The sequence below is a fragment of the Martes martes genome (genome assembly GCF_963455335.1).
Source record: "Martes martes genome assembly, chromosome: 3".
In the NCBI taxonomy this organism is placed as follows: Eukaryota; Metazoa; Chordata; class Mammalia; order Carnivora; family Mustelidae; genus Martes; species Martes martes.
The window spans coordinates 12,690,331-12,713,820 of NC_137890.1; positions in this window are offsets into that span (position 1 = coordinate 12,690,331).

Consider the following 23,490-nt stretch of genomic DNA (forward strand, 5'->3'; position numbering starts at 1 on the left):
GGCTTCAGCTCCTCCAAACAGAGCTCAGTTGTTAAAAATGGACTCTCTGGAAGTTTCCCCAACCAAGGAAGATTGACACCTGTCACAGTAAAGCAGACTAGAGGTCCACCCCACACCCAAACAGACTTAGTCACAAACTACCATACCTCCCATCTGTTCTTCTAAGGTCCCATTCATCTTTCCTAAAAATCGTTTCCTCTCCCTGTTAAGATTGTATTTAAGCCTGAATTCTAAGCCACTTTGGGGAGTTAACTCATTTCCCCCTGTCTCTCTCCCATATTTATATGATGTTAAGTGTTAATAAACTTCTGTTTCTTTTTCTCTTGTTAATCTTTTATTACGGGGTCTCAAATAAGAACTTGGAAAGGTAGAGGGAGAATTATTTTTCTTCCCTACAGTGTGATAATACTATTAACAGCAGTAAAAGCCTAAATGATCAACCTCAACTCAGGCTGAGCCCCTGAGGATGTTTCGGAAGCAGGAATACAGTGCTGAATTTTCTGAGAGGCAGGACACGTGCATCGGCTGAAAGGTCAGAGAAATTGATGAAGAAGAAAAAAATGCAAGCTCTGGAATTAGTTATTCTCAAAAACTCCTAGGTGTGGAGATTTACTTCATTTTTCTCTTCTGTAAAATGGATATTCAGTGAATGTTAGTTTGCCATCCCTGCTAATGAGTAGACCTCATTCTCTTTGTGTGTATTTAGTAGAAAAATCTATATCTGTATTTGCATAGTACCTTATATTTTGGAAAACGTTTTTATATTTATTAGTGGTTTGCAAACTTTTTTTTTTTTTTTAAGGAATAGGTTTTTTTCTTGAAATGAACCACTACACAGATACAGAAGATGTAAGAAAATATAAAGGTGGGTTTGCTCTGTTTGAACAAGGGGTGAAGTTTCAACCTTTGAAATGCCCCTACCCATTCCTACACCTTCTTTCCCTCTATATGGGGACTTCTCTATGTAGCAGAGTTGAAAACCTCTGCTATTCATTCTGCTATTTGATCAGATACAAGACTTAAATGGACATTGATCTGTTGGAGAATCTTAGAAGCCAAAGGGTTGCGTTTACACGAAGATCACGTATTTACTTCTTTGGGGCTTTTTCCTAAGAGACAGGGTGGTCTGATTGCAGGGAAGGGGCTATGCTGATGGGCAAAGGGATATTTTCTCCAACTTGATCTGTCTGTCCACTGACGAGATCACTTCTCTGGTTCCATTTCCCTGTCTCTAAAATGGTTATACCAATTAATAGCATCCTCCCTTCTGTTTTCAAGGATACTAAGAAAGGAATCCAAGTTCACTGAATGAATCATTATGCAAAGCCAGAGAGAAATAATGAACCAATTTGAAAATGGATATGGGTAAAGAACTTTCCTTTTATCTTTGACAAGCCAACATTTTCCATGATGCTAATTTCAATATAAAAGTTGGCTAATGACTAATAACCAAAAGTCTTGGCTAGTGACTAATAAAATTGAGTTATTCTACTTTTTGGATTGCAAAAAAAGGCAATTGCTAGTGGAGCAGCCCACAGGGGATGCTTCTGAAGCCAATGAACCCTTGTTTTCCAAGTAAGGGTAATATTCCTCCCCCGCTCAAGCCCAGTGGGATGGTCTTCCTGGAAAATGGTCTCAGCTCAAGCTTCCTTAAATCTCCACAGGGATGAGCAGATCTTGCGGAAGCTACGAAGCCTGCAGATTGCTATGCTATGAGAAGTAGGTCATTCCTATGACAGACCTTTGGTGATATGGCACCTGACACCTGCTTCATTAACTGGAAGATCCGATTCAGTCTTTCAGGCCTGCTTTGTTAGGTTTTGACTGGGCACCAAATCTAAGTGTGAGGTAGGCTACAGAGAAACCTTGTTTTCAAGCATCTGGTTGTCTGGGAAATGGATGAGTCAATCCTATGGGTCTCAACCTCCTTCCTTCTGTTGACTGCTTTTAATCATCAAGGAGAGGAAGGGAAGGGGCAGAGAAGAGTCTGTCTAGGTTGGCAGCTCTAGCAGAAGATTTGGTGCAAGAGGGAGGAACCTTTTGGTTGTAGACAATTTTTTACTTAGGCAGTGATTTCATGTATCTGGATTTTTTTCTACATATTTCAAACTCTTGGAGGAAGAAAGGTAATCAGTTACTCATCCAGGACTATGGATCCCAGACTTTCAGATTGTTATGGATAAGGATAATTTCAAAAAACCCTTTTGGGATCAACAGAGGCTTACTGGCCTCCTATTTAGCCAAATGAAGCCTTTTAAAAAATGACTTTTGTCTTCTATCCGTCATTTTATTAAAAAACTGACGTTTAACTACCCTTGCCTCTCCCTGAATGGAGGGAGGATTTAATCTACAGCAAAAGGCAATCTTTTACATTTAAAGTTCGGCTTTGTGAAAATACTCAAGACACAACCTTTTTTCTTGCATTGCTGTATATAATGAGAGCCTTGCCACAGACCAGCGCTTGGGAATGCTAATGCCAAAGAACCCTGGAATGCTAGGGCAGAATCCTTAGGAGTCTTTTTCGTGTAAAATCAATGAAAGTTTTCAAGGGCTTTGAAGTGGCTAACTGAAGTTATTAAGACATTAGAACTTCCATGTGTTTGGTGGGGTTCCTGGTATTGGGATATCAGAGATAAGAGGGAGGCAGAGGGTGTAACTTCCCTCCCCAATTATTGCCTTAGAGCTGACACGAAACGGTGTTTTGTCTGTGATTCTGCTTGGGGTCACTCAGATGACACCTTGGTTAACCCCAGGGGCAGCTTGTGAACGGCTAAAACCTAACAAAAGAGTATCCTTTATAAGCTCATTCCCCCAATCTACAATTTGCCCTGTTAATAACATCTTGCATTGACAAAGGCTATGGTCTGAAAGTTGGTGGCCGCTGAAATTCATATGTTAAAACCTCATGTTCAAGGTGATAGTAGCAGGACATGGAGCCTTTAGGAGGTGATTGGTCATGAGGGGCTGGATGAAACGAGTGCCCTTATGAAAGAGGCTCCGGAGAGATCCCTTCCCCCGCCTTTCCCCTTCAGCCATGTGAAGAGACAACCAGAAATCCACAAGCAGGAGAGGGCCCTCCCCCGACCATGGTGGCATGTTTGTCTTAGACTTTCAGCCTCCAGAGCTGTGAGCAATGAGTTTCTGTTGTTTAGAAACCAGCCAGTCTGGGGTATTTTGTTAAGCTGGAACTGACTGAGGCAGTGTGGTCCATTTAGTACATCTGATGAACCAGTATTTATACGTTATCATTAACTAAAGTCTATCATTTACATTCAAGATCCGTTTTGTGTTGTAGGGCTCTCGGGGTTTCAACCACTGGGCAACGAGACGTATCCACCATTATGACATCACACAGACAGTCTCCCTGCTCTAAAAATCCCCCGTGACCTACCTACACACCACTCACTTCCTCTCCTCTGAACTGATTTCTTTTTTTTTTTTTTTTTACTATCTTTATAGTTTTGCCTTTTCCAGAATGTCATGCAGTTGGAATCATAGAGTTTATAGACGTTCAGAATGACTTCTTTCGTTTAGCCATATGCATTTAAGTTCTCTTCTTGTTTTTCTGGGTTTGGTATCTCCTTCCTTCCTTCTTTAAATTATTTTTAATTGTGGTAAAATATGAATAACCTAAAGGTTACCATTTTAGCCATTTTTAAGTGTATGGTTTAGTGGTGTTAAGTACATTCCCACCGCTGTGCAACCATCGCCACCACCCACCTCCACTTTCTTATTTTGTAAAACTGAAACCCTGTACCCATTGCGGTATAACTCCCCATTCCCCACCTGTCCCCAGTCCCCCAACAAACACCATTCTACTTTCTCTCTCTATGAATTGGACAACTCTATGTGCCATGTACATGTGGAACCACATGGTATTTGTCTTTTTGTGTCTGGCTTAGTTCTCTTAGCCTGGTGTTCATCCAAGTTTCATCCATTTTTGTCACACATGTCAGAATGTCCTTCCTTTTTAAGCCTGAATAATATTCCATTGTATGGATGTCACATTTTAGTTAGATGTTTATCTACTTACTTGGGTACACTATACTATACTTGGGTGACTTCTATCCTTTGGTAAATGTGAAAAATGCTGCTATGAATATGAGTGTGCAAATATCTCCTTAAGACCCTGATGCTGGGTCATATTCTAATTTTATTTTTAATTGATTAATTATTTTTTCAGAGAGATAGAGAGAGAGACAGCGTGCATGCCCCTTTTGAGCTGGAGGGGAGGGGCAGAATGAGAGGGAGAGAGAGAAAACCTTAAGCAGGCTCCAGGCTCAGTGCAGAGCGTGATGCTGGCTTGATCACATGACCCTGAGATCATGATCTGGGCTTAAATCAAGAGCCAAACACTTAATTGACTAAGCCATCCAGGCTCCCGTATTTTTATTTTTTTGAGCAACCATCCACTGTTTTCCATACATGAACCTCTTTACACATCCACCAATAGTCCACAAGTGTTCCAATCTTTCCACATCTTTACAGACACCTTTTCTTTTCTGCTAAAAAAACTTTTTTTAAATAGTAGCCATCCTAATGGGTGTGATATTATGAATGTACCTCATTATTGTTGATAGCTCATTTCTTTTTATCTCATTTCATTGTGTGTAGATGTACCATAGTTTGTTTATCCCTTCACCTACTAATGGACATCTTGGTTGCTTCCAAGTTTTGGCAGTTATAAATAAGGCTGCTCTAAACATTTGTGTGCAGGTGTTAGTGTGGACATACATTTAAAATTCATTTGGATAAATACCAAGGAACACGATGGCTGGAGCATATGGTGAGACTATGTTTAGTTTCATAAGAAACCCCCCAACTATCTCCCAACATGGTTGTGCCATTTTGTATTTCCATTCATTAGCATTGTTACCCATATCCCTTGACTGTCCCGCTCTTGGCTGGTGTGTTCTGGGAGGGAAAAGCTCGGATGGATCATGGACAACTGGCAGAATCTTATTTTTATGCTCCTTCAATATAACCTGCAATCAACTAGCCCTCTGGAGAGTGAATTTGGACTGAACGGAGGCAAAAACTGCTGGGCTTTCGGTTCTGGCCGCCAGAATTCATTTTCTGTAGAGATTAAAGTATATTAAGGAAATCAGAATTGGAACACTCCCCAAAATAAAACTCACAATGCTGAGCCGAGGGTACAGATCAGTTAAGTGCTAATATTCTTTTCTAGTACACTTTCTATGCTATTAATATTTGGGTACATTTCAATGTTTGGGACCTTCTGTTTCACAGAAATTTATTTATTTTTCCAGATAAGGGAAGGTAGTAAAGGGCTTTTCCTGAAAGCTTGAGTCTGTAACTCAGAATTTAAAAATATCAGCCTCTTTGAGAATATTCAGGATTGTTTTTTTAGGTGGAATTTCTAAATTAAAATGACTTTTACTAGGTATAATCACAACAGAAATGAATACATATGTTCACCAAAAGGCCTATGAGAGTTATCAGATGACTGTATATAATAATCCAAAATAAACAGCAAAGGTAATGTCCGCCAATGGTAGAATGGATAAGTCAGATGTGGCATCTTCATACCATGGAACCCTGAGTGGCAAAAGGAAGGATTAAACTGCGAATACACAATGCAAATGGACATCATTCTGTTTGAATTACTATAGCTTCATCTACACATCTTCCAGCACAAACCTACCCTCATTTTTCTTCCTTAGGTATGAAGGTATAGAGCAGTTACTATCTTGGTACACTTTAGTCATTGACATTCACTCTGACCATGTCCGTGTGTGTGTGTGTGTGTGTGTGTGTGTGTGTGTGTGTGTGTCTGTGTGTGTGTGATACACATGACTTATTTTGCTGGGTGTTGGGGATGTAAAGGAGTTTAACACAAAATACCAGCTCTGGTTGACTTTATGCTACTGAGCAGAAAAGATGTATTGTCAGAAAGTATAAAGAACTAACTGCATGTGTTAAATCACAAAGAAAAACCATGCTAAGAAAGATATGTTGTAAGGCAATGACCTTTTGTCAAAGCACTAAGGACACTCACTCCGACACTGACTTTTCTGCCTCCCTCTTCAATCTTTAATGATTTCACCTGGATCATTCAGGATAATTTCCTTATTTTTAGGTCAGCTGATTAACAGCCATAATTCCATCTGAAACCTTAATTCTTCCTTGGCATATTGATGGTTAGTTTTATGTGTGTTGACTTGGCCTGACTATAGTACCCTGTTATTCAGTCAAAACCCATTTCTAGGTGTTGCTGTGAAGATGTTTTGCAATTGTGCTTCATATCTAGAATCAGTTGATCCTAAGGAGATTGCCCTCAATAATTTGGGTGGGCCTCACCTAAGCAGTTGAAAGATCGGAAGCAAACATTGAGGTTTCCAGGAAGAAGAGGGAATTCTTCCACGAGACTGCAGGATCTACTTCTGCCTGAGATTTTGGACTTGCTACCCCTGACTGACAACTGTGTGAGCAAATTCTTTGAAATGAATTTCTCTCTCTCTCTCTTTCTCTGCCATATATAAGTGTGTGTATATATATGGTGTATATACCTGCATAAAATAAAAAAAATCAAAATATTATATTAAAATTATAGTGAAATATGATTTAAAAATAGATAATTATATCATACACACACACACACACACACACACACACACACACACACATTTCCTCCTGTCTGAGGCAGAATAATGCTCCCCCATAGATGTGGCTACATATGTATTGTGTCACATCCCCCTACCAAGTTTGATTTTTTCCCCCTATATTCAAGGAGATACCATCGAAGAGATTTGAATGGGCAGTGATGTGGTGAAAGATTACTTTTACAATCATGTGCTGGTTATATAGAAAGAAAGACACCGGAAAAAGGTAGAAACACATCTAGATACGAGGTGATGTGGTTCTGGCTCAGAATGGGTGGTCCTGGGAATGGAAAACGGATTCATGTTTTTCAAAGACTTTGGAAATACGAATGAGTTAATGTGCAATTAATTTTATATGGAGGTAGAGGGTAGGTCCGAAAAAGGATTTTGAGCCAGAGTCACACAGAAAGAGATTCAGCTAAGGTACAACAAGCGTGCCAGTGATTTAAATAGGTAACATTTAATATAAAGAATGGTTACCTAGCGGTACCTGGGTGACTCAGTCCGTGAAGCCACCAACTCTTGATTTCAATTCAGGTCATGATCTCAGGGTGGTGACATTGAACCCTGCCTGGGGCTTGTGCTGGGCAGGGAGCCTGCTTGAGATTCTCTCTCTCTCTCTCTCTCCCTCTCTCTCTGCTCCTCCCCACCCATCTCTCCCTCTCTAAAATAAAATAAAATACAATACAATAATTGTTACCTAGTAAAAAGGCAGTTCACGAGATGAAATAAAGCCCTGGTTGAGTACACAGGGAGCACGCCCAGAAAGCAGCTAACTACTACTATGAAGGAGGAAATGGGAGCAAGAAAAGAACTTAAGAGAAGAATTCCCTGCCCCCTGCCAGTTTGGATCCAGTGCTCTTTGGTGAGAGCATGATAGCCACAAAACAGTGCTGGTGACAGGGGTCACGCCTCGGGGTCCTGGGCAGCCCTTGGTCTGAGGCTGCAGAGGTGAGTGCTTGCAGAGGAGGGGACGGCCCTCGTCTCCAGCGTCGCCCTCTGGCGCCCCCTGTTGGCCAACCCAAACATGGAGCTAATTAGCGGAGGAGAAACATCTACAGCATCCAATTCCAGTATTAAAAAGCAGGGCAAGGAAGGGCGGAATTGGAGCTGAGGCAATCAATGCAGAACCGGCTCAACTTCCATTAGATAAAACCTTGCTAAGAAATAGTAAATAATGGAAAATACACACGATGTTTCTCTGTTCCTGTGTCCTGCTTTTCACTAAAAAGTAGTGACAATACTGCACCACAGTAAAATCCTGACTTCCACATACCTCTGGGGACAAAGGGTAGAAAATGAAAGTAGGCCAGCTTTACTAAAGAGCATTGGAACCGGAAGAAGGCGAGATGCCTAGAAGCAGAGCCCTGTGTGAGTCACCGGGCGAGCTGCGCGCAGCTCACCGGGTAAAACAGCTTTCGTAATTGTCCACGTCACTTACGTTGTTTGTATGACGGGAGGAGGAGCGAGTGAGTTGATTTAATATGTATTAAAAGGAGTGAAAAGCGGGCAGGCTGGCTCCTGCTTCATGTGCCGGGGCTGCTGGTGGAAAAGGCAGCTTCTCTCTCCCTTGACCGCCTTTCCAGTCATTGGCCATCTGTCTCCCCGAGTCTCCTCTTCTCCGGGTCAGATACAGATGACACCTCCGGAAGACGTGAGCCCCGACGCTGTTCATCGTGTGGCCTTGGTCCAAACGGTTCCCATCTTTGAAACATACTTTCCATATCTGTAAAATGAAGGGTTTGAGCTGGAGATTTCTAAGAGTCTCTTGTCTCTGTAGAAGCTTCTAGTAAAAAAAGGTCACCTTGTTATAGTCCTTTCTCCACCTCATAGCACGATGTCTGAAACTAAGCTCCTGCATCTGGGGCCAGAGTGAGGCGTACCTGAAACTCCCAGGGAAGATGTTTTTCAGAACGTTTTGCAAAACACAGCAAACTTTCTGAGCGTGTTGGGTTCAGCTCTGTTTGGCTTATGTTGCCCATAATACACAGGGAAAGGGGAACAGATCATATAATACAGAATTGAAGATGGAGATGCCCATCAGTCTCCATCATGGAGTGTAAATATTGAAGGCAGAGCCTAGATCATTTTCTTCTTCTTATTTGCAGAATCACCCATCTCAGTGCTGTGGCCATCTGTGTACTCAGAAGACGCTGGTTGAAGTAAGTGGATTCTGCATGTTTCCATTTCTGGTAGTTAAATTAAAAAAAAAAAAACTATTTGGTCTAGAAAAGTTAGATGGTGTTTTGGCTTGAGCCTCATAACTTCCATAACTTGATGGAACTCACAAGAAACTCTGGATCGGATCTGTTGATTTTCGGATTCGAAACTTCTATTTTATTCCACACAATGAAAGGGAGTAGGTTTGATTCGAACTCATGAGCTCTACAAGCAACTTATGGAGAATGCAGAGTACTAATCTGTAAATTGGAAGAAGGAACGCATTGGACGGGCAGATCGCAGAATGTCTACCATGTGCATAGCCCCCTTTAGAGGAATCCTCTGCCCACGGTCACTGATGAAGGAGGAGGCTGTGGGCATGGCATGATCGCCTCCCCACCTCCCGCCCTGCTCCTGTTATGGACCAAGAGTAGGAATTTGACCCAAGGACCTCCATTCAATGGGTTGGCCAAACTTCCCCTCATCCCCCCACCCCTGCTTTGGTTGGCTACTCAGTTTCTTTTGAAGATTTAGATTTAAAACATAGAGAAAACTTTCTGAGACCCAAAGGTTATTATGAAAGAAGAAGTAGGAGAAACTCATGATGGGCTGGGTTCTAGGTCAAGTCAAGAGGGAGTCGTGGATAGAGTGAGTCAAGAGAAGTTTAGTGGTAGAGAAAGGACATATAGAATAAATTGAAAGAACCAGCCAGTTGGCCAGAAGAGAAAAGAGGTCCCAAGATTCAGAGTACTCTCAAAAACCTGATGGTACGGTTGTGTTCTATCTGTTATAAATACTGTAAGAAAATGCACTTGGCACAACTCCGGTGTCAAATCTTGCTAAATAGCTGATACTTACGGCAACCAGATAAACGTGGTTTCTCTCTTTTTCTCCCTCTGCTCCCCATCTCTCTTCAGCCATAGCTGGCCACCTAATACCATCTGACTTAAACATTTATTATTATTATTATTATTATTATTACTTTTCTGAAAGGAGTTTTCCTTCTCCCCTATTCTCAACTGTTCCAGTCTTTGACCAGCTGCCTTCCTTCTATCTTAGTAGATAGTATTATATTCTTAGTTGAGACAACGAGGGCCCTTAGTATTTTCTTCCTGAAACTTGTCTATGCTTTATAGTGTATCTTATATGTACTTATAAAGCATATATGATGTTTAATATACGTATATATTTTAATATTATACATTTGATAATTTATATAATATATAATATATATTAATAATATACTTAAGTATCACATCTAATATCTATGCTGTGATGTAATTATGTGATTAAATTATATCTCTCTATTTTGTAATCATATATCCTTTTGAAATGTTTTTCTTTTCATGATATTTATTATATAGAGGACTGTGTTAATCACTCTCTAGCTGAAGGCTCTTTCTCTAGGATAAGAGAGAGGGGGTGGGTGGATGCTAGAGGGAGAAGTCCACCACTCAGACAGAAGGACATACACACCAAATGAAAAACAAGGAGACAGAGGTTAACATCCACATTCTGCAAGCAATAACCCAGCCCAGTGCTCAGTAAATGGCTGGGTAAAAAATTTCATTTTGTCTCCTGAATAAGCATCAAATCCACCAGATGGGGCTCTAATATTCTTTTAGTTCAACAATGGAAAATTCCAAGCATTTACTATTATCTTTAGAGAAAGAAAATATATTTCCCCTATTAAAAGAATTTGCTTGAGATAGGGTTATGCCTTAATAAGCATTATCATTATTTAGTATCTTTTAATGCTATAAGGTGATTTATAAAGAAAGTGGCCAATTTGCTGAAAATTGAGGCATCCAAATAGCCGAATTAAATCAATTCAAGTAGTTCTGAGTTAAATCCTTTTGCAAACCTTCTTTTAGGGAAACAAGGACATATTTCACACGCAAATAGATGTATATTGCTACAGGACTGTTCCCTCTTTGTGGTCACTGACATAATTTAACATGTGAATTGTTTAAAATAATATTAAGTCAACGTGAAATTTATCATAGCGGCAATATACTCAGCCCAGTCCAGCTATTTGGATAGGTTATGCTTTAAGTATTGGAAATTGAGATTTTTTTTTTTTTTTTCCAGGGCAGGGATGTGTGTTCTCCAAAGAAAACATTTTGCTTCTATTTTTCTGAGGTTTGGATTTGGAAATCTGAGTCTCCTCTTGGACTCTATTCTCCATGACTCACAACTTTTGTTCAGTCTGGAAAGAATGCCAACTTGGGAGCTCCATCAGAATTTTGATTGAGAGAGTGGGTGGGTCGAAATCACAGTCTTGCGAGGGAGCTGGCTTGGATCCATCATGTCACTCGGGAAGAGTCTTGTGTTGGGACCAGGAGCCAAGCTTTCATGTGGTCTCAGGTCCGCCTGTCACGAAGGACCACCGGTAATGGCAATGAATATGATTGCTAACACTTGCCCAGTGTGTCTACATGTTCCCTCTTTTGTCCCCCTTCCCTTGACCTCCTGGGGCTGGCTAGGGCTCCCTCTGGGAAGGACTGTTCTCCAGAGAAGGTGGCAGCTGAGTGCCCAGGAGCCGACTCGCACAGCGGCTGGGGGATGCGTGCCCACCTGTCCTTTTTGGTTACTAGGGTCACCGGCTGCACAGCTCCGCGAGGACTCAGGGGGCCGTGGTACCTCTTGGAGCTGACAACAGCACATTCACAGCCCTGTTTGTGCTACTTTTCTAAAAGGGAAAGTGATGTAGATTGTAAAGATTAGTGAACTTGTATTTCTAGTTTGAATTCCAGGAAAACTGTAAGTACATAAGCAGTCTAAATGGGCCCCAGTGAAGTTAGTTGCTTCCCCTCCCCCCACTTTTGTAGCTGGAACATTAGAAGTATCAAATATACACGTTAGCTTAAAGTTTAGATGTGTTTATCATGTCTGGTGCCATGGCCAGTGATGGGAAGGATTTCTGAAGAGGCTCCGGGGGGTGAGAACGCACAGTCCCCACCCCCCTACTCCCGCCTTTGGGACTGGCTTCCTCTACTGCTGGTCAGAGGCCAGCGGGGAAGGCAAAAAGCCAGTTCTGGAAGGCATGATGATAACCAGTGTCGAGTGCCCCTTCGAGGCTGGAGGCTGTGTGAGAAATACCTTCCGGGGATTCTCTCTGATGTGTTCCTCAGCGGAGCAAGCAGGCATCATCATCACACCCAGCTGACAAGTGACGATATGACCTGTCCCAGGGCAGGCTGCCCCGACAGTAGACAGGCATTCGGGGTTGGGGGGGCTTTGTTCTGGGAAATGAGAGGATGCTCCCGAGAAATGAGCTGCTGAGAAGCGGACGGCACGCGGAGACCTCCCAGGAAGGCAGACAACCTCAGGGAAGTCATCAAAGTGATGAGAGAGAAAGGAATCACATGTATTGAGCACTTACCATGAGCAGACTCTGACACAGGTAGAGAACAGCTCATGGGTCGTGAGGAAGGACACACAGGCTTTGGGATCAGAGGACCAGAGCTCGCATCACGATTCAGCCATTTCCCAGGCTGACCTTTCTGAGCAGGTTCCAGAATCCTCTTGTAATCTATAAGCCTCAGTGTTTAACCTTTACAGTGGAAATCCATCCTTGTCCCGAGTAAAAGATTAATGGACCATGTGCATAAGGTGCTAATTTTACAGGTAAGAAGGAACCACCTCCCCAAATTATGGAGAGGGTACATGGTGGACAGGGAAGACTGGCCTGGGGCTCTCTGACTTTGGGCTCCCTGGATTGCAATATGCGGTTGAGATGAAGCAAAGAGGAGACGAGGTTGAAGGGGTGGGCTCGTGCCTGTGCAGTAGCTCCCCCTCTCTGGACTCACCTGCCACAGCTCTTCCTCCACTGTTGGCCCTGAACTTACCAAGCTCCCTCCAGCCTTCTGGTGTTGGCAGTAGCTTGAATGCAAATTAGAATTTCATTGTCCTGGCTCCCGCTTGACTCACTCCCTCACCCCCTTACATGCTTGCTGAGATTTTGCCTTCTCATGAGGTCTCCCCTTCCCAGCCTGACCACCCGTGGAATTCTCGATATACTTTTTCTTCTTCCCAAATGCTCCAAGGGGGCAGGGATCCTCATCTGTTTTCTCCCCCACCACTGATGTATCGCTAGTGCCCCGAAGGGTGCACAAGACCTAGTTACCACTTAACAGACATCTGATGAATGCAGTGTTGAATGAGTGAGCAAATGGAGTGAGGGATAAAGGAAATTTAGAGAAGGATGAGCCCTAAGACTAGGAGGACTTTCGAGTACTGAGTTTTGAGCCTGAAGGTGTTAGGACAATATAAAACTCTGTTACTTAAACTGTAGTTCAAGGTCACATTGATCTTGAAGCCAGAAGCCAGCTTGAATTTCTGCTGAGTTGTGTAGTATTGAACTAGAACTTCTCACGCCCATATGAGAGTCAGGGCTAGCCCCAGGTTTCAAACACCTTTTCATTTATCCAGTTGGTCAACGAATAAACAGTGGGACTGCTATGGTCCAGGCACATGGGAAGGGGATTCGGTCTTAGGGATACAAAGACGAGTAAAACACTGTCCCAGCCCTCATGGAGCCCTCGGTCTAGTGGAAGAAACAATGACAGATCATTATGTTAGAAATTAATGAAGTTAAGTGTGGTGATAGAACTTGTACTGGGATTGGTGTGTCCTGTGATCACGGGCTGAGTGAGGCAGGTGGGTGGACCAGGCAGGCCAAAGTCGGTGCTGTGAGGAGGCCAATAAGTTGGTTTTCTTTCACACTGATATCCTTTAAATATTCACTCAACTGAATTTCAGTGAAACAGGACAAACTTTTTCAAGGTATATAAAAGCATTTGCACTTTATTTAATAAAATAAGGGACTTGTTCCCACTAAATAGCCCAATACTGTGCAATATTTTGTTTTAGACGTTCATCTGGTTGCAATTGCACACATATGCCAAAAATACCAAACAGAGACAGGCTGGGACGTGTAAGAAGTGTTTATTTTAATTCTCACTTAGGAATGCTGTTTAATTTCATGGGAGTGAAACAATGTATGCTTCACCCATTAATACATGACTGGAAACCAGAGTTGATTGGCACCATGTTGACTTTTTTCTGTAGTTTTTTTTTTTTTTTCTCTCTCTCCCTTTTTTCTTTTTTTAAACATTTTATTGATTTATTTGACAGAGAGAGAGGGAGCACAGGCAGGGGGAGTGGGGAAGGCAGAGGGAGAGGGACAGGCAGGCTCTCTGCTGAGCAAGGAGCCTGACGCAGTGATGTGGGGCTCGATCCCAGGACTCTGGGATCGTGACTTGAGCTGAAGGCAGATGCTGAACCAACTGAGCCCCCCGGGCGCCCCGGCTGTTTTGACAGGCCTTATTGATTGGGTTCTGGGCCTCAGCCTGGCTGATCCACCCTAGTCGTGATCTTGCCATGTCTTCCTTGAGCCGCGTTTTTTCCCCCCGTAAAATGGGTTTAATGATTAGCTCAAAAGATTGTTAAGAGAACAAAGTTCTGTTTGTGCCAGTTTTTCCTTTCAGAGTTGTGGGAAAAAGCACATAACACAAAATTTGCCATTTTAGCATTTTTAAGCACACAGTGCAGCAGTGGTAAGTATATTCACATTGTTGTGAAACATCTCCAGAACTTTCTCATCTTGCAAAACTGGAACTCTGTCCCCATGAGACCATGACTCCCCATTTCTCCCTCCCCCAGCCCCGGGGAGGCTCTATGGATCTGATGGCTCTAGATATCCCAAATTAGTGGAATCATACAGTATTTGTCTTTTGGAGACTGGTTTATTTCACGGAGCCTGATGTCCTCAAGGTTCATTCGTGTTGTAGCCTGTAATAGGATCGCCTTCCTTTTTAAGACGGACTGACGCTCCGTTGGATGTATACACCCGGTTTTATTGATCTGTTCCTCTGTCGATGGACATTTGGGTCGCCTCCGCATCTGGGTGATTGCGAATAGTGCTGCTATGAACATGGTGTGCAAATGTCTCGTGGAGACCCTGCTTTCAATTCCTTTGGGTGCATCCCCAGAAGAGGCATTGCTGGGTCATATGGTCGTCCTATTTTTAGATTTTTTTTCAGGAAGGGCCATGCTAGTTTCCCCAGCGCTTGCATTGCTGTATTTTCCCGCCAACAGTGCGCGAGGGTTCAATTTCTTCACATCCTCAAGAGCGCTTACTTTTAATTTTTTATGATTATAGCTTTTGTTTGTGCCACTTTTTAAAAAAATCATGCTGAGTTATTCATGTGAGACACAGAATTCGAAAATGAGTGCAAATATTTATATGAATTTATTTTATAAAAATATAAATTTAAAGCATGTCTTTATATAAATATAAATGTGTAGATCAATAATAGGGTGGGCATTAAGGCAGATTGGGCCGAGTGGCCATAGTAGGCATGTTTTCAACATCATCATCTCATGTATATTTGGTGCTTGTTATATACAGGGTAAAGAATTATGGGGTGTTGTAATCATAACAAGTTTAAAAATGATAAGAAATCCCGTGTTTATGTACAAGAAATTAAACCAGTTCAAAATCATATTGAGTAATGTGTTAAAGTCTTCCGTATGCTTTACACCTCTTCCTAGCTCCTGCCGCCCTTTCAAAACTCCACTTCCTGGGGCGTCTGGGTGGCTCAGTGGGTTCAAGCCTCTGCCTTTGGCTCAGGTCATGATCCCAGGGTCCTGGGATTGAGCCCTGCATCGGGCTCTCTGTCAGCGGGGAGCCTGCTTCCTCCTCTCTCTGCCTGCCTCTCTGCCTACTTGTGATGTCTGTCTGTCAAATAAATAAATAAAATCTTTAAAAAAAACAAAAAACTTCACTTCCTAACAGTAGCCATCGAACAAAACTTTGCTCTACCCTTTTAGAAAACTTCTATACATATATCTACATCCGCGTTTCTTTTGGGGGGTTGATATTGCTATGTGTATTTTTCATTAAGAATTTCATTTATTAAAAATAAAACAAGATGGGATTGGGAGGGAGACAAATCATAAGAGACTCTTAATCTCATGAAACAAACTGAGGGTTGCTGGGGGGTAGTGGGGGAGGGAGAGGGAGGCTGGGTTATGGACATCGGGGAGGGTATGTGCTATGGTGAGTGCTGTGAAGTATGCAAGCCTGATGATTCACAGACCTGTACCCCTGGGGCAAATAATACATTATATGTTAATAAAAAAAAGAATTTCATTTATTTTTTTTATTTTTATTTATTTTTTATTTTTTAATTTAAGGATTTTATTTATTTATTTGAGAGAGAGAGACAGAGAGAGAGAGAGTGTGCATGAGCAGGGAGCAAGCAGGGAGTCAAGCAGGGAGCTTGACGCAAGGCTGGCTTGATCCTAGGACCCTGGGATCATGACCTGAGCTGAAGGCAGATGCTCAACTGACTGAGCCACCCAGGTGCCCCTGGAATTTCATTTATTTTTAAAAAAATATTTCTCCCCAGATTTATTGATATAAACTTGACATATAACACGTTAAGGTAGATAATGTGATGATTTGTTATATGTACGTATTGAGAAAAGCTTACCACATAAGGTGAGTTAACACATTGCTACCTCCCATAGTGACTATTGTGTGTGTGTGTGTGTGTGTGTGTGTGTTTGGTGAGAACATTTAAGATCAAATTTCTTACAAATATCAAGTATGATACTGTATTGTTAATGGTAGTTACCACATGTCACATTACATTCCCAGAACTTATTTATCTCACAACTAGAAGTTTGTACTCATGAACTAGCATTTCCCGATTCCCGCCTACCCCGCTATCCTCTCCAAACCTTGGCAACTCTTTTTCCTACTAGATTGGCTTTTTGAGATTCCACATCTAAGTGAGATCATACAGTATATCTCCTTGTCTGACTTATTCATTAAAATTTTTAAAATGTAAGTATTTTATTCATTTGGAATAATTTTTTGGTAACTGGTGGTTGTCTGTATTATACCCAACTTTAAATTATTACCGCGGATATGATTATTCATGTTAGCATTTGGATTTATACAGTCTGAAATCTTGCAGAGGAATTGCTGCTGCCTGCGAGAAGTCATGAGTCATGTCTTGATAATGCAGACAGCAAGGCAGAACGGTCCTCCAAGAGTCATTTCCAGCATCTTTTTTTTTTTTTTTTTTAAATCACGTGGAATGGTTAGGATCGGTTCTTTCCTGGCTGAAGGTGCAGCTCTTGTTTTAGTGAGTATAGTGGTTAATAAGCGTTTGAGTTTTCATATGTATAAAAAAAATGGGGGTTCAAGTCTGGTTCTCTTTAATCTCTTTGGATCACATATTTTTTCATTCACAAGTGCCAGCCAGGTACCGGACACTGCTTGTTGCCCTGAAGATACAGTCGAGAGGAACACAGGGTTAAAACTCCTTTCTCATGGGGCTTACATTCTAATATGGAGAGACGAATGACAAATAAAATCCAAATCCACTTCTAAACCACAAAGCACTCTTTGAATGTTACCTTCTGTGTTTGATTCTAGCCTTGGTGGTGGCTACTGTCTTCCTGGTACGACATAAAAGCAACATATCCCCCATATATTCTCGACTCACCTCTGGGGTTAGCAATGCTTCATCACACTGGGGCTAAAGTAGCATCTGCTTTACTTGACTACGGCAAAAATAGTCATATTACCATTTCGTTTCCTGAGAGGACTAGAAAACTGATCATAAAATACCAGGTTCCTGATAGAGGGTGCACCTTTGTAGTTCTAAGAATTCTATGATATCTAAGCTGGTTTTTGAAAAATGTCTAACAAGGTAATGTCAAATAAAAATGCATTTTTATAGCAAACGTTGACTGAGTCTCCCTGATTAGTTATTTAACTCACTTTCATTGAAATCAAACCTACAGCAAAAAAACATGAAAATTCTTTGAAAAACAAAAATGCAATACACAAATATAGTGTTGTCAAAGATTTTAATAAAGAATCTGACTCTATTTTTTGATGTCTGACTGTTGGCAGCTTTTAAGCCTCACCCTCTCTCTTCCTCTGTGCCTTATATTTAGGCAAGCTGATAAGAAAGCCTGGGTGCTGCCTCCTTTGGCCCTGGCAGAAGGCTCAAACCAGCCCAGGGTAACTTTCCTCCTTCCCCTCCCCACAACTACAATAAAAACCCAGTCTCCCTTCCCTGCTCTCTCAGGCCATTTTTAGACCAGCTTGGGAGTTCCATTTTGCTCTCCCCAGAAAGCCTCATAATTTGAGTAATAAAGGTTTTCATACTCTCTTGGAGTGTGTGTGTGTGTGTGTGTGTGTGTGTGTGTGTGGCATCATCAGTCTTGACATCTAAACCAAATCTTGAGTAAGGGTCCATCTGATTCTAAAGAGTGGGCACAAGAATGCCTTTCCAGAAAACATCAGGGGAAGCACCCTTCCCATTGTTTATAACTTTTAAACATCCATAAATATTTTGCTAAGTTGGTTTATTTAAAACAAGCGTGGTGGAACAATAGTTATTAGCCACACCCAGCTGTCTTCCCAGCCCCACCCAGGTCTGGAACCAGCCCTGAACCTCCAGGGATCAGGAATCAGACGTGTCTCGGTACCCCTTGTGTTTGACTGAGCCGTGGACACACATGTATCTACTGAGTTCCAGCCTTCTCCGTAGTCCTGCTGAGATGATCCAGTCTATACACTGCCTCAGTTTCTCTCCTGAGCCAAGAATCTTGACCTAAACCACACTTCCATGGAGGAAGGGAGCTTTAACAATTTCCCCAGCGTGCAGTGCTCTCTGTTGTTCCAAGCGCTAACTAAATCGTCTGTTGAGGGACTGATTGCTTACGACCTGACCAGCTGTTATGGTGTCTCACCATTCAGACAAAACTTCCCCAGATACTGTCTGCCTCCAAGCAAGCAGGTTTTCCATGGGCCTTTGAACACAGTGGGCTGGGGTTTTTTTTTTGCTTATCCTATGCAGGGGCTGGCCCTACAGCATTGGCAATTTCCCTAGCCCCATCTTTCTCAGGCTTTGTTTTTGTATTCATCCTTCCCTTACATCCCAGCATACATGCATACCCCGCCCTCCCCTGCTGCGAATGCATGCCTAAACACAGACGTATTCATTCTGCCTGTGTTTCTTTTGTCTTAGTACGGCTTATGGTCAAGTATTTTACATACGGATTTATTTTTTAAAAAAGAGTTTATTTATTTGAGAGAGAGAAGGTGGGGGGAGAAGGTGGGGAGAGAAGGTGGGGGGGAGATTCCCTGTTGAGCCTGACATGGGGCTCGATCCTAGGACCCTGAGATCACAACCTGAGCTGAAGGTAGATGCTCAACCCACTGAGCCACCCAGGTGCCCCTACATATGGATTTAAGTTTTGTGTTTTCCTTGACTAATTTCTTATGTCATGATTCTACATTATACTTATTTTACCTCCTTGTTTAGAGAATTACCGAGATTTACTTTCTAGTCATACTTGCCTCTGTGCGTAGCTTTTTAATAACTATCCTGTGAGAACTTCTAGGCCCTCTTTTTGAGTGCATACTGGTGAGACTGACCTCGGGAGGGGTATAATATATCAGAACTTCTCGAGACCCCAAATATTTCCCAAATGCCGTAAAAGATGCCCCTAAGAAGCTCTAAGCTTCGTCTTTCGTGTTGGATATATACTGCTGTGTTATTCAACATTACCTCATCATTTAGTGGCTTCGAACAATGAACATTTGTTATCCTGTACAGTTTCTATTGGTCAGGTATCCAGGGCAGGTTAGTTGGGTGTTTCTGGTTTAGGGTCACTCATGAGGGCATAGTCAAGACAGCCACCAGAGCTGTAATCATCCTAAGAGTTGACTCTGGCGACGGGATCCTCCTCCTTTTGGCTCCCTCATAGGGCGACTGGCAGGAGGACTCAGTTCCTTGGCACATGGACCTCTCTCCCCAGGCTTCCTGGGCGGCCCCCAGACTTTGCAAAAGCAGCTGGCTTTCCCCCCCAGCAGGGAATGATCCAAGAGCAAGCAGGATGGAAGGAGCTCTCTTTTATGACCCAGCCTCAGACGCCATACACTGTCATTTTTGCAATATCCTATGGCTTGGACAGGTCAGCCCTAGCTGGTGTGTGAGGGGATGACATGAAGGTACGCATGGCAGGAAGCGGGGATCCCTGGGGATGTCTCGGGCGTGGGCTACCACACCACCTGAGCTCAAGATTGGGTCAAGTCAGCTACAAAACTCTATACCATCCAGCTCTTCTTTTCTCTCCAGTCATCCCATGGGCTGGCTGCTGGGTCGTTGGAAGATCAGCGGCTCCTGATTTGCCAGTGAAGCGGGGGGTGGGGGGTTCTTGTAGCTGAAGGGGCGTATACCACAGGGCTCTTTTCTAAAGAGAGGCTAGAGATGGGGACACCCTTAAAGGACATATTCAGGATTCACTTGACTTCAACAAAAAACTCTGATAAGGGAGAAAATAAGGGATGGGGGATGGGAAAGAGAAGGTAACTGAGCTCGCTCGCCCCGTTTCTCAGAGACCCAGCCTGCTGGACGCTCGGACGTCTCCATCCGGTGGGCGTCAGGGTTGCAGAACTGGGCTATGGCCAGCAGAGGGCAGGCTTCTGCGAGCTGGAGACTGCCAGCCAACATCTTCAGGATAAAGGACCGGTAGTATCACATTTCTGAGTTGGAAGCCGCTTGAAAAAAATCTGTTAAGACCCCTTTACTTCAAAGATGCTAAAACGGAGGCCCCCAGAGGAGAAAGCAGCTTGTTCAAGGACTATCAGCCTTCAAAGGACGTAGTTGGGATTTGAACTCCTAGCTCCTGGATCATTTTTCTTTTCATTATACTGAAGTTCTTCCCTTTTAGTTAGGATTGCTTGAAAAATGGTCCTTCATATTTTAGGCAAATGGAAAGGATTAGGCATACTTCATTGTTTCTCAAATTTGAGCAAAAGGACAATAAAATTTTTGTGATTTTGATTTTTGACTTAAATCCTTTTTATGTTGTTTTACTGAAACTCAGACCAACATAAGATTAGGATTAAAAGGCCTTATATTTATAACTCTTATAAAATGAATCATTAAAATCAAATTTATATGGTTAATACAAACAAAAATTTAAAAACTAAGTTGCGATGTTAACCGGGTGTGGGATATATTGGCATTCCTTAAGTTTGGCGAAAACCAAACTGCTATTTACTACCTGAATGTGGTAATGGGTTGCTCAGCCTTTACCCTCACAGGCAGTGTGGTTAATCAGTTTTCCCACCACTTTTTTCCTATTCAAAGTGTGACAAACCTTCATTTGGAGAGTGAGCAGTTTTAGCATTAATCTGTTCTCGTTTAGTGAAAATGATTCATTTACGGATTAATCTCACTTCATTTCTCCTTAGCTTGGATGGCTCTACTTTTCTCCTACATACCTAATCATGAGTGCAAACACAAGCAAGGAAATCTGGGGAGATAATTGGTTATAAGGTGATTACCCAGAGATTATATTTATATTAAGATAAGCACTGAAATGAAAACAGACTCAAAAAAAAAATTAGAGAACTTGCAAACTCCTCCAAAATATGAACACAAACCCTTGAGTGTCGTCATGCCAAAACTGGAGAAGACATTGTGTCATGTGTTTGTTTTTAGTCCTGATGGTATGTTCTAGACATGTTATTGTTATCAAGACTTAATCTGATGTCAGAGGAAATAAGAAGGGCCATGAACAATTTGTTCACTTGTCAATGACAATGTCTTACTGTAGAGCTAGTTAATGAACGCACAGAGAAGAGCACAGGCATCCTTTGCCTTCCCTGGAGACATCCAGATGAAAGGGAGGCACTGAGGACAGGTACCCACGTTGTAGCAGAAGGCTGGGTCTCCGGACAGTTCAGTGATGGGCTCTGTTCTGTTACTGGGCACTTGCTTTGACCTTGTGGGGTAACCGAATACCCAGTAAGGTGTGCCTCAGACCAGATGTCGTGTGTGACCTGCGCTCCAGGTCCCAGAAGCTGCTTCTAACCAATGATACCTTTTGGACTCATCTAACATCAGTGTCCTGCCCGAACAGTCTGGCAAAACGTACTTGGCTTAAGCATGTTTTTGGCTTAATAACATCAGGGCTGCTCTATTTTCTGAGACAGAGGAGCAGCATTCCACAGCCAGGGCCCATGTCAAGAGCGGAGTCTGTGACTAACCCTCTCAACGTTGCCCCTTCTGTTCGCAGGCACCACTTCTACGAACCAGTGGGAGGAAGCAGGAACACATTGTTCCCATTTCGCTGTAGCTTAAGGAGAGAGAAAAGAGGCAAATGAGGGGTTTAGGCTGAATTAATTAAGCCCAACACATTTCAGTGGAAAATTTAAAGGTGTGAATGTTTGAGAAGTTTAGATGAACATTTCAGACTCACACCCCCATCTCCACCTGTTGAAATATTTCTCCTCTTTCAGGCTTCTCTCCAAAGCTACTTTTCCCTGAAGATTTTCTGGACTCCCATAAAATGGGGTTCAGCCACCCCTCATGCCCATTGGCCACTTTGTGGAGGAGGGGAGGAGACCCTGCTTAAACCACTGCTTTGCGCAAGATCATACATTTCCTTCAAGACAGGTTATCCTCAGAGTGCTTTGTAGATGATATGAACTTGATGAGAGCTGGTTAGAGCTCAGAACACTCCGGATAAGAACCGAACATTTATAGTGTCATGGCTTCGCTGTGGCTACTTTAGTTTTCTTAGTGAGGTTCAAGACCAACATATTTCCCATGGTCGTGGGCTCATAAAAAAGAAAAAGAGAGAACCAAGAGCTTCAGCCTCAGCCTCAACATCAAGATGCAGACAGATAGCTGCTTCTAAGAACAGTCAAAATTCTGCTAAGGAAGCTGAACGCATGCTTTGATTTGGGGAGGAAAGTGTGCCTTGGTAAGAACACACAGAATCATTGGTGGTAGGTCCCCTGAGATGCCCATTTTCCTCTCTTCATCACTGAGGTGTTTAACTGAGAAGGAATCTCTCCTGTACATTCTTGGCTTGGCTTTCTTTTTGTATGGGATCCCTCCTCAGTGATAAGCTCTCCCCTGAGAATAGTGGTCAGCAGTGGAGGTCACAGCAGAAAATTCACTGAGAGGGAAGGCACATGACAGTAGAGTGAGAATCCCAGCATGAGATCACTTAGGGACCAAGGAGAAATGAAATAGTTGCTCAGACCACGTTATGGAGATATACATGATTGTTACCCTCTGATTTCCCTACTCTCTCTGTCTCCTCATTTCTGACCTTACAGGACTGTGAATGGGCTTAATCAAGGCTCTTGATAGCAGGAGAAGTCTGCGATGAAGATTTAATAGTAAATCATGGTTAAGGCACTCCTTGCCAGCAGACGCTGGGCCTGCCAATGTTAGCGCCGGATGTGTGGAGCTGGCTTTGGACATGTGATGAAGGATGGTTAAGTGATTTTCTCGGGTAGAGGTGAGGAAAGGGAGGAGGGAGAAGAAGGAAGTCCCAAAATATAGGCTCACCAAGTTTTCATTTTAACAATATCTGGAAGCTTTAGAGCTCATGGAGTTCTCTCCGATTGATACATTAATTCAACTAATATTTACTATGTGTTAATCATATTTTGTGGGTACAGAAGTGAACAAATCAGATTAAAAAAAAAAACCCAACCTTGCTTGCATATCACTTACATCTAGTAAAGAAGACCAATAATAAGCATATGCACAATTAAATTATGCATTATAATAGAAAGCGATATGTATTATGGAATAAATGAAATAGGGAGGGAGCTAGGGATAGTGGGGTGAATGTGAGCAGTGTT